The sequence below is a fragment of the Oenanthe melanoleuca genome, chromosome Z (genome assembly GCF_029582105.1).
Source record: "Oenanthe melanoleuca isolate GR-GAL-2019-014 chromosome Z, OMel1.0, whole genome shotgun sequence".
NCBI lineage: Eukaryota > Metazoa > Chordata > Aves > Passeriformes > Muscicapidae > Oenanthe > Oenanthe melanoleuca.
In genome coordinates, this window is record NC_079362.1 from 75,599,436 (window position 1) to 75,611,317 (window position 11,882).

Here is an 11,882-nt window from a genome sequence, read left to right on the forward strand (position 1 = left end):
TATTAAATGTAGCATTTACCAGAGCTACTAAGTGGTTTTAAAAATATATTTTTATTTATTTAAGACCCTAAAGATAATTTTGGGGAAGGTGTAATCCATTTTGGAAAGTTTATTCCACATTTTTGAACCTGCTGATAAAGTCATTGCTGTTGTTACAAAGGATCTGTCATTTCCCTGAAGAGATGTAGAAAGTATTTTTATACTAAAAAAGTTGTGGATGCAGCATCATGTCCATTCTTAACACATATGAAAGATTAGAGCTGAATAATTTTTGCAGCCTCTTTCTCTCACATCTTATTTTATTTTTTCTTCCAATAAAACAGAAATATTTTCTCTTGATTTCTTGAAACAAGGACAGTTCATGCATCATTTGGCAGCCCTGTGCAAGCAGTCTGTACTTGGATTTCCAGAAACACAGTGTGTTATTTACATCGCCAATTGCAACACTATTTTTTTCTGTGTGAAAGCTCCCTTAGATTTCACCAATCTTCATGCTTTTTTTTTTTTTTTTTTTTTTTAAATAAACAGACCCTGAAGGCAAGAAGAACACTGCAGAGAAGGAAAATAGCTCTGATACTGTTAGAGCTGGAGGCCAAACACAAATTCCACACTCTCTGCTGTTAGATTGATAAATTTTTTGGGACTTCAAGGCACAGCCCCAGAATTTCAATTCCCTGGGAGAGTGTTGATGCACAAGATCTACCTGTCTCTTAATATGTTATTTTTCCAGGGGAATGTGTTGATTAGCCCTCAGCTGGTTGAAAATGCCCTTCTCACTGCTGTCCTGCTGTCCTGTGGAAGTCCTTCAGGATTATCCAGGGTTGGGAGGGAAGGTTAAGGAACAAAAAGAGAGGGTGAGCTGTAGTGATGGAACCACAGTGATGCTCCAAGTCCAAAGCCACAGATCCCAAATTTCCACCTGCTCACAAGTTTTTAGAAACAAACAAAGACTTTGCAATAAATCAATCCCATTGGAATAATACGTAGGGGGGAAAAAGAAAAAAAGGAAAAAATAAAACCCCGGAGTGTGTAGTTGCAGAAATAAGACACAATACCAGAAAAAAACACCTCCAGAAAGCTCATATTTAACTCTAGAATTCCACGTTTTCAAAAGGCACAGCTCGTCCCACACTCCCAACCCTGCAGAGGAGAGAAGCTGAAGGCATTTAGCAGACATTTGCATCTATATTCTGCAAGTAGCAGATGCAAAGGAAGAGATTCATTTCCCCTAACATAAGCCATCTAAAAATTAAATGCTGATAGTCATCTTGGATTCTTTTTAAACCCAGATTAAAATAGCTGCTATGTGCAGGTCTGCCCTGCTCTCTCCCCAGAGATTACAGAAAGCACTCAAGTGCCAAAATTAAATAGGAGGCTGAAATTAAACCAAAGGTATCCCACCCTCAGCACAACTCCTGAATGCACAGCCTTGTATCCAAAGCACACTGGAATCCCTGGAAAAATCATGGCTGTAATCCTGGAAGGGTGTTTGAGTCCCCTGCTGCTGCTCAGGGATTCAGGGAGGTCAGGCTGACCTGAGGTGCTGTGTCAGCCTCCAGGGCGACCTGCCCTGCTGGCTGCCAGCCCCCCAGCACCCCTCAGGACAGCACAGCAATGTCCATCTGCCTGGCTTCAAATGGAAAAGCAGAAGTGGAAGCAAAGAAGGTGCTCGTGGTCCCAGCCTCTCTGCTGGGATGGATTCCTTGGGATATTTTTACTGTCAGATACCCTGAGCCCTAGCAGTGCAGCATCACTGAAAGCACTGAAATGAGCATCTCTGGGGTGCACAGGCAGGAACTGCAGTAAAATCCTCAAAAAAGGGTCTAACAGGCTGAAGGAAAAGAAAATATGAGGAATTTAAAGCAGCACCCAAGCCGTGGTGTGGCAGAGCGGGCACACACAGGGAGCTCCACGGAGAGGAGAGCAGCAAGGAAAGCCCAAAAAGCACCACCGGGAGACTCTCAGGCATCCAAGGCAGGGGAGGGACAAATCCTGGAAAAGAGCCCCCACTTCTTTTGCTGCAAACAAAAATACAAGGCTAATGATCAAGGGCTCGGAGCATTTTGAGCATCCAGCTGTCAGGGGAAGGTGCGTGGGGAGCAGAGTGGGAGCAGAGAGGGGACCAAGCTCATCTGCTTTTTGTCCTTTATATATATATATTTATTATTATTATTATTATTTTTTTTTTTTTTTTTTTTTTTTAGTGGCAGATGCTGGTTTTCCACGCACGCTGCCAGCTCCACACAAGCTTTTTTTTTTTTTTTTTTTTTTTTTTTTTAACACGTTCCTTTGAGAAACAAAGGTTCGACGCAAAACGCTGCCCCTAATGAAATGTGGAAAGCCTGGCTGCTGGTGAGTGCTGCTATTCATCTGACTAAGCAGCATTTGACATTTGGGCTTGGTGGGTCTCAAGTTTCCCTCTAGTAAGATATGGGCTGACTCCGCCGCAGCCAATCTCGGTCGGAGGCTGCGGATGGTGCCGGAGGGAGGGAATGAGGGAGGGAGGGAAGCATGAGCACATCCCAGCACCCACGGGCTGCGAGCCTGACCTCAGCTGCACCAGAGCCGTGGCACCGCTGCCCGGTCCTCCTGGACCTGCTGGGGATGCTGCAAATTCATCCTTATAATTTGTGTGGGTTTTTTTTTTTGTTTGTTTGTTTTGTTTTGTTTTCTGTTTTTTGGTGGTTTTTTTTGTTTTTGTTTTGTTTTGTTTTTGTTTTTTTGGGGTTTTTTGGGGGGGGCGTTTCTTCTTTTTTTTTTTTTTTTTTTTTTTTTTAATATATTTCTTATATTTGCTTTTGCTTCTTTTCCCCAGTTACCAGAGTTTTGCATTTGGTTTATCTCCTGCTGTAACCGGAGGCAAGTGGAAGCTGTTTTACAAGATTTCCCAACCCAGGTTTGAGCTTGGTGCAACACAACCAGCAGCATAGAGGGAAATCCTTTCTGTCAGCCAGTGTTTCAGAATAAATCCAGTCAGATTGAAATCATACCAAAAGTGGACGGGCTTGCAGAGTGCTGGCTAGTGTTGCAAGGAGGCTGTGAGCTGAATCCACAACTCAGACATGTCTTCCTAGATGGAGAGAGTCCAAGCCAGACAACAATACCACAGTGCACTCTTCTGAGAGGTGTAATCCACAAAAAATCCCACTCTGGGTGGATGTGTCACTGCCCAAGTGCAGCAAGCCAGCTGGAAAAAGCTGACATGTCTGCCTTTTATGAGTAAAGCATTAAGTATGATTTGCTAGAGACACTTTGTGGTACTGGGATGATCTATAACATCCTTTAATCTTTACATTCCTCTTTGTCTTTTGTCCTCCTCCTTCTCCCCACCCCAAGATTTTGCTTTAACTACATGCAAGGACAAAAAGAGGGGAGCTGCAGCACAAATGACATGAATACTAAAATAAGTGTAAATTGTAAGTAAAGGTTCTTCAAGTATTACCACTCCCTGATGCAAGTACTAAACTCCTTTGTCCACAAAATTTAAAACAGGCTTGTACAACAGTTTTTCAATGAGTAGAAATCCCTTATCCCCTTATTTTGCACCAGACCTCCCAGGACTGTTACTTGTAACATTGCCACAGAGTCTCCCAGCTCCTAACAGCACCGTCCCTGAAGACCCACTTGTCACCCTCATTTCCATTTCTTGAGCCTTTCTATTAGTGGAAATGAAATTTGTAGAACTCATTGCATAACTTGTTCTAAAGGAGTTAGGAACAAACATAAACACATCTCGTGGATGACAACGAGCCTCTGTGAACCCTGAAGTCCCAACAGGCATTTGCTCACTCCAAAAGCTATCTAAGGATCCAACCCCAGTCTCACTGAGTGCAGAAAAAAAATTAACTCCAGACCACAGTGCTGCAGAACACTATAAAGCCATGGCCTTGAACTTTGTTTGCCAGGTATCCCCATCCTTTGCCTTCAGGAGATGGATGGCCTCATCCAAGGAGGGTTTTCTGCATGGTCCCTGGCTGCCCAAGAACCCAGGCAAAGCTCAGCCTGACTTTGAGCCATCTCTGTTGGAGGCTGAAGCCCTCCTAAAGAGGGTCTCAGGCCATGCTGTCAGTGACCAGCCATGTGGTGTGACTGCAGGCATGCACAGGTCTCATGTGTGCAGCCCATGCAAGATGTGGCATGTTCCTCAGCTCAAAGTGCACCCAAGTCACTCACCTGCTCTGCAAATACAGCTGGGCCTTTTCAGAGGCAGCCTGGAGAGTGCTCATGTGGACAGACTTGGCTATGAACACAAATGTGGGTATGAACAGCCTCGGCTGCCCGCATGAACAACCCTGCCAGAGCAGCTACAGAGGAAATTTGGGGCACCTTGAGGGATAGAACTGAGGTGTCACCTCTCCCAGGTCACCCCAGAGAAGCTGTGCAGCTGTGACAGCAGCACAGGGCACTCCTGCTGCCCTGCCTGGGCGAGGGCAGCATCCCCAGGGCACCGAGCTGGAGGAACACACTCCACCCCATCCCTCCAGCCTGCAGACCTCGGGTGAGGCAAGCACAAGAGCTGTGGGAGGAACAGAGCAGGTAGAACCAGTGCTCCCCACCTGCCAGGGAGCTTGCTGCTGAGCAAGACCAGGGGCACAGTCCAAAACAAACAGCAGGAGAAACCTCTTCTCCAAGGAACAGCTTGTCCACGCTGCTGAAACCTCGAGGGCATTACAGCCCTGTCCCAGCAGGCACCTCTGCTGTGCACACTCAAGGGCTTGAAGCACACCTGGAAGATGGAATGAAGAGGTCAAACCCAGGAGAAGGCCTGCCTTATGCCACAGGCTGATCCCAAGCTCCACATGTTTGCTCTGGTTGTCTTTAGTACACACACAGGGACACAAATTCAGCTCTGAGCACTGACAGTGATGTAACTCTGCATCTCAGAAGGAAAAAGAATGCAGGTTTTTCTCTCCCTGTTCCTCTCACTACCAATGGTTTCTTGTCTGTGCCACAGGAAGATGAGCAGGCTGAACCTATAGGGAAGCAGTAGGTTGGAAGGGGTTTCCTCTGGCAGTACAACCACCATCTCTGACACCTCCCTGGAGGGCAGGAAGAACAGGGTGCTCAGTTTAAACTGCCCTTTAAAATCACATCTGATTTTCCTTATTCTAGCACCGAGCTGCACAGCTTAGGGTTGAGACTGGAGGATTCCAACAACACTCAGCAGCAACATTCACTCAGGTGCATAATTGTGCAATAGTGGTTGCAAAAACTCCTATCATTCACACCTCAAGACCTGAAATGGGAGGAGGGAGACCTCTTTTACTTCTTCTCAGCAAATGATGAGCTTGGAGAACACCACCAACCTGCAGAAGCCAGTGATGCCTCAGCTCACACTACATGGCCACCAAGCTATCAGCACTGTGCACGCACCTGCAACAGGCAGCTGTGTAAGTCACATAAAACATATTTAGAAATCCAGCTGCCATCACTAGGATGCTATATTCCCTCTGAAGAGTCCCTCTTTTGTTTTCATTTCTCAAACTCACGGCTGAAAGGGGCACAGGCAGCTCCAGTTGCAAGTTTCCTAGCAGATTAACAAAAATCTTGACGAACTTCAGCGTATTTCTGGCGGTTGATGTCCTAAAGGATTTTATTTATATGAAATCCATGCTTTAAACAGCTGACAGTCACTTCAAAACATGTCAAACTGACCCTTGTTCTGGCCTCAAAAGAGCTCACAAATCATAAATTTACGTAATAAATAAAACTTCTCCTGGGACAAACAACAGATTGTAAAATGCATTCATTCAGCAACTGCTGAGAACACTCATTTCCTAATCAGGCCCTGTGGATGCATCACACACCAACTTAACCTTATCTCCCCTCACCTGGGACTCTGACTATGTGCTCACACAGCAGCTGTGCTCCTCCAGAAGCACCGTGGTGCTCAGGTGCCAGGTTTTTCAGAGATGAATCAAACAGAACAGTGAAGAGCTACAGGAGCTGCACACAGCCCTAAACCTGCCCAGCACAGAACCAACCCCATCCCCATCCCCATTCCTGGGGGATGAGGAACCTGGGCATTGAACACCCCTTTTGGAAGTCTGGAATCTTCTATCAGATACAGATCAGGAGCTGCTTCAGCTGTGGATGCTGCAGGTGACTGATTGGAACACCAGGGGCTGAGTCACACCAGGGAGCTCCCCACCTGCAGCCCGGCAGTGGCCAAGGCCAGCAGGAGAGCTCAGCAGCTCAGGGCACTTTGGGAAAGGGTCATGGAGCCAACCTGGTGCTGGAATAAACACAGAGGTTGGGGTGGAATGAGATCAAGACCATGAACTTGAAAGTCAGGGTTTGGCTCCTTGTCTAGAGTCTACCAGATTCTGACACCCACTGCATGGTGTGCTACAGCTTTGTACCAGGCATTTGGTACATCTCTGATACCCCATCCCTGGACACATCCAAGGCTGGGCTGGATGGGGCTCTGGCCAACCTTAACTAGTGGAAGGTGTCCCAGCCCACTGCAGGGGTTAGACTAGGCGTCCTCCAAAAGTACCTGACAACCCAAACCATTCTGTGATTCCATGGTCTATTCCAGCACTACCAGTGGTAAATAATGGCTTGATGAGGTTATCTCACACAGGGGAGGCATCTCAGAATTTTAATGCACTTCATCCCACAGAAAAAATAAGTTTTTTAAAGTTAAGATTTTACCCATTCTAATAGCTCTGTTCCCAGATTCTATCCAAGGCTTGAGGCAAAAACAACCTACTGACTAGAGCTCAAACTTTGCAAGGGGAGTGTGCTCAGGAGAGCATGGGGAGGTGGGATAGAGGGGAGGGTGGGAGCTCAGCCTCTGGGTGCCTGTGCTGCACTCTGAAGTTTTGCACCTCAATTCCAAATGTCTCTTGTACTTGTGCAGTACATTCCTCAGGCCCACAGATGGGAGACAGCAACGTGGTCTAGAGGAAGGTGGAACAAGGTTGGCTGCAAGGTCCCTTCCAACCCCACACATTCCCTGATTCTATGACAGCTGCAGTGTGAAACCAAATCAAAGAATCTCCTGATACACAAAACTCGGGCTCCTGCTCTCTATGAGAGCAGGCTGAGGGATGACAATGAGTTCACTGCACCTTCAGCAGTCTCTCAGAGACCCCATTCCAGCAGTGGCACCTCTGTCACTCTGGCTGCCTCCAAACCTTGTGCCAAATAACTACACCAGTGTCCAAACCACACTGAGAACAAGGGAAGTGCAGGGAAGGAAAGGTGCAAGGAGAGGAAAAAGAGAACATCTCTACATGGTTAGAGTCCCAAGCTGCTTATCCTCCACATGTGCAGGATGGGAGTCACTGACACTCCCCCTTCCTACCCAGGGGAGTCACAGTGAAATCATCCTCCTCCAGTGATTTGGCATGACACAGGTGGTAGCAACATACCGCAAATTCCTTGGGTTTGGTTGCTTCTCAAGTAATTTTCAGGAAATCTATTTTTAGGCCTGTAACTGCATGTTTCCACGGTACTCCATGACCCTTCCTCCCATCCCAGTGGTGGGCAGAGCAGGAAAAGCCTAAAGACAGAGACCAGCCCTCAAGCAAACAAGACCTGAGCAGGGGGCACACCTGCTTTGCAGTACAAGAGTTGTGGGTCTCCACTGCGGTGTCTGGAAGCTGTTCTGAGAGAAAACAGCAGCACAGAGCCCTGGAGCACACACCTCTGCACCAGGACAGGGGGTTCCCAATCTCCAGGACAAAATGCTACAGGTGGTGACAGAGGCAAGACACCTCTGGTGAAGGCACACAGCACTCAGACCTCACCCTTCCTTTAGAAACAGCATTAATGGATAAATACTGGTGGCTGCATCCAATACCTGACACAGTGGGTTCTTGGTTTATATCCATTCTTGCCCCTTCCCTCAACTTCAAGCTATTTCATACTCAATATATACTCTATAACCTACTCCATACTCAGCCTACTCCACATTCTACTTCCTTACAATCTCTCCTGGCTCTTGTTTGCAGACTGACACTTGCCACTATTAGAGAAGTAGTCATAAATGTTCTACTTTTTGCTCACCACAACCTCATAACGCTTTTCTCCAAGTTAGTAATATTTTTACTAGATTTGCTGAATCTTACAGTTTCATTATTACTTTTAAGGTGATTTAGAAGTTTCTGGAGTCTGGTGAATGTTCTTCTGTTAAAAAGAGCACACCTTTAGTTTGTACAGATGAGGAATTTTAGCCTGGTGAGTGTTAGAAGTGGCTCCTGAAATTTAGTTTTTTCATGCTCAATCCAACAATTAGTGCTCCAGTAAATACAACTTCTCAATGCTCTGACATCTCTTAAGTTCTCCCTCCTGTGTTAAAATTACGTAGTCTTCTGCTTCACATTCTAGATTTTGCAAATCCCTTTTAAAGACCTGAATAATCTCTATTTATAAATAACCACAGAAGAGGGGAAAAACATTTTTATGTAAAATAGTCTTATAAGAAAAACAGAAAGCTCAATGTTTTTGATTATATCATGTGTATATTTGATTATATCATGTGTATCTCGTACTGGAGCTAAATGTTTATAAAGAGGGATTAATTTTTTTCCTTCCTGGCAACAGCTGTAATAAATACACTGCTAGAGAAAATATGTGAAGTAGAAGACATGCACTCAACACTGAAGAAACACGTTTGGATATAGTGCAGTGAGGAACTCCCAGAATAATCTAACACAACAAAAATTTTGAGCTTCCAGCTTGCTGTCAGTGCTCAAATCTCTCAAAGTAAAACTTGTGTGAGTTTTCTTTTGAGATGTGGTCAAATGGTGCCTACAAGTTCCATCAGCTGATTAGTTAGTGACAGAATGAAAAACATTTCATAGGTTGACAGAGGTTATCAGGCAGCAGCACAGAAATGAGGGCACAAAGCCTTTCCCCTCCTCCTTCCTGCAACTCCATAGCTCAGATTTTGGCTCCTAGATGCTTATTTTTTTCTTTTTTTGTTGTTATTCTAAGTCCCCTACTGCTAATGCAGACAATCTGGTGTGATGTCTGTGTCTGGGGCAGCAAGGAATTTGTTGTGCCTGGCTTTTGGTGTCCAGGCTGGGCATCACAACCTCTCCAGACTGGCAGTTCACTCCCAGACCTTCCTGCCTTCAGCTTCTGTGCAACAGCTCCCTGTCTCACTGATTTTCACAGAGATTAAAGCTCTGCTTTCACAATCACTAATGCCACATTTGGGCAATTCCTGATCTCACAGAAAACACATCCAGCCCAGGCAGGGTGTGAACACACAGCCATGCTTTTGCTGAATCAGAGCAAGAGTATGACCACCACAGAGAAAACAATAGCTGCTCTGGTTTCATACCTGACAGGAGGAGGTTGTCATGCTGACAGTTTCAAATACCTGTGGATTAGCAGCCTGAGATTGCACCTGATCTGCCTGCAATTCCTATGGCTCCAGCATTTTGACCAAGCATCACTGGCTCTACAGCTGGATTTGTTCTCAAAGAGCTCCCTTAAGCAAGTCCAAAAATGTTACCTTTTGATCTTAATTCACTTCCATGAGAAATACTTATCCAGTATAAAACTAAACCCAGCAACCATATGTGTAATTCAAACTTAACTCATGCTCCAACCCGCCTGTTGAATTTACTTTTTCATGTAAATGTACCAAAGTCAGCAGACATGACCAGCACTAGGCTCCTTGTAGCTGTTTCCAGAAGAGGGGAAGTGCATCCCCGTTACTAAGCCCTTAGCTCTGAGCTCTCAGAAGGATTAATTTCCCTTCTGATCCCCCTCAGCATCCCCCTGCAGCATCCCAGTCGGACAGCACAGACTTTGGCAGGTGGAGAGGCCAGACAGAGCCCTGCCCAGCTTAACAGCATCACACCAGATGGAAAACGTCTGGATCTGCAGATGGAGGAAGAGCTTAATACAAATACTCTCAAGATGAAGTGAGACTTCCCTGAAAATGTGCACTTTAGGAGCTTCAAGATGTAATTTTTTTATACATAGAATGCTACACAACATCCCATCTTCATTACTGGAGCTCCACTAGCAGTGCAACAGAACTGCTTATATCTAATTCAGAAAGGAATGCAAAAGGTAAGTCTACCTCTGTCAGGCCTCTGTGCCTTCTCCCTCTCTCTCACACACAGTTGTTTAGGACTAAGGTTTAATAGCTTTTTTTTCTGGACCAAGGGACCACAGAATCTCTTCATCTCCTGCCAGACACAGGACTCCAGCCATCAAACTGCAATGGGAATCCACTCTGTAAAGCACCAAACGCTTTCCAATGCCCTTGGAGTCCAGCAGCACCACACACTCTGGTGTTGGTGTCGTGGCAGCTGCCTGCTGAAAAACCATAAAAGGAGAAACGGGACCTGAAGTTTCAAGTGTTTCAGTTTTCAGGTTTAATCTATCAAGCACTTAGGAGAAAGGCTGTGCTACTGCAAGGAGTGCAGATGCCTTTGCGAGGCTGGAACAGCTGCAGGGTGTCTAAAACGCTCCACCCAGTGGTAGAAAGATACACCTGCCTGAAAAACTAAATCCTGCAGAGTTCTACACGGGCAATAAATCCCACATATGTTTGCTTTCCCCACATGGCTCAAAAAAAAGAAATAAATCAACATTTTCATTATACTGCATAATAGAGACTACTCGTGTAAAGAATACAACTGAGCCTAAAAAGGTAAAAAAAAAAAAAAATTAAAAAAGAAGTATGCAATGCACTCAGTACACTCAAAGTATGTGATTATCCCTCTAAAATCTAACACATTTCTTATCTCTTGCTCCTTCCAGGACACTTGAATTCCCCTAATCCCAACTGCTCTCAGCAGAGATGCCTTAATTTCCCAAAGGCAGAAACACAGTTCTACCATTGTTATATCCAGGAAATCAGAGAACATAGCTGGGAATTAGTACAAGGATCAGGTATTTCTCTTGTTATTCTGTAATAAATGATAGGGTTTACTAGCAAAGACAAACTCAGACCAAAGCCTCAAGGCTCAGCACCCCTATGCATTGTGGAAGATTGGCTCAGGAATCAAACATCAGTGCTAGTGCTCTTTAGTGCTAACTCAGCAAGAAAAAGCCAGTATTTTGAATCCCTGCCCATGGCACTGGGGTTGGAAGTAGATGATCTCTAATGTCCCTTCCAACCCAAACCATTCTGTGATCCTGTGATTCTGTATTCTGATGCACAGCAAATCATGTTTGTGCAGGGCCTAGCACAGGACCTGGTTTTTGGCCACCTGGGAATGCCATGCTCAAGGCTTTGAAGTGAAACCAGGAACTACAGAAGAGGAATGCAGAGGGATTGTCAGTGTTCTCAACCATTCAACTGTTTAATTGGCACAAAGCAGATTTAGCTGGGATATTGGGAAGGAATTGCTGGCACAGGGTGCCCAGAGCAGCTGTGGCTGCCCCTGCATCCCTGGCAGTGTCCAAGGCCAGGCTGGAACAATCCCTTCTAGTGGAAACTGTTCCTGCCCATGGCAGAGGGTGGAATGGGACAGTCTCCAAGGTCCCTTCCAACCCAAACCATTCCATGATTCCACAAATGCATCGCTCTGACCTGGCTGAGCTCAGCTGGGTCTTGTGGGAGAAGCTGCAAGTGTTGGAGCTGCACTACCCAAAGTCCCAGCAACTTCATGTGAAGGGATTTTTCACTGCTTCACTTTGGTGTGGCAAAGCCCCGCATCAGAGGTTCTTACAGGAAATGAACAGGATAAAAATGGAACGATATTGGAATAAGCAGTTGGATCACACTGCAAAGAAATGTTACTGGCAGGAGGATGCACATCATCTGTGTTGATAACACATTTGTCAAGGTATCTGGAAGTTGTAATGCATAAAATGTTCTCTGGAAAATATGGTGGACATCAGGATGGATTTTGCAGAAAATACACATTATTCAGGATAACCAAATGCAGCTCTCATGGCTAGAA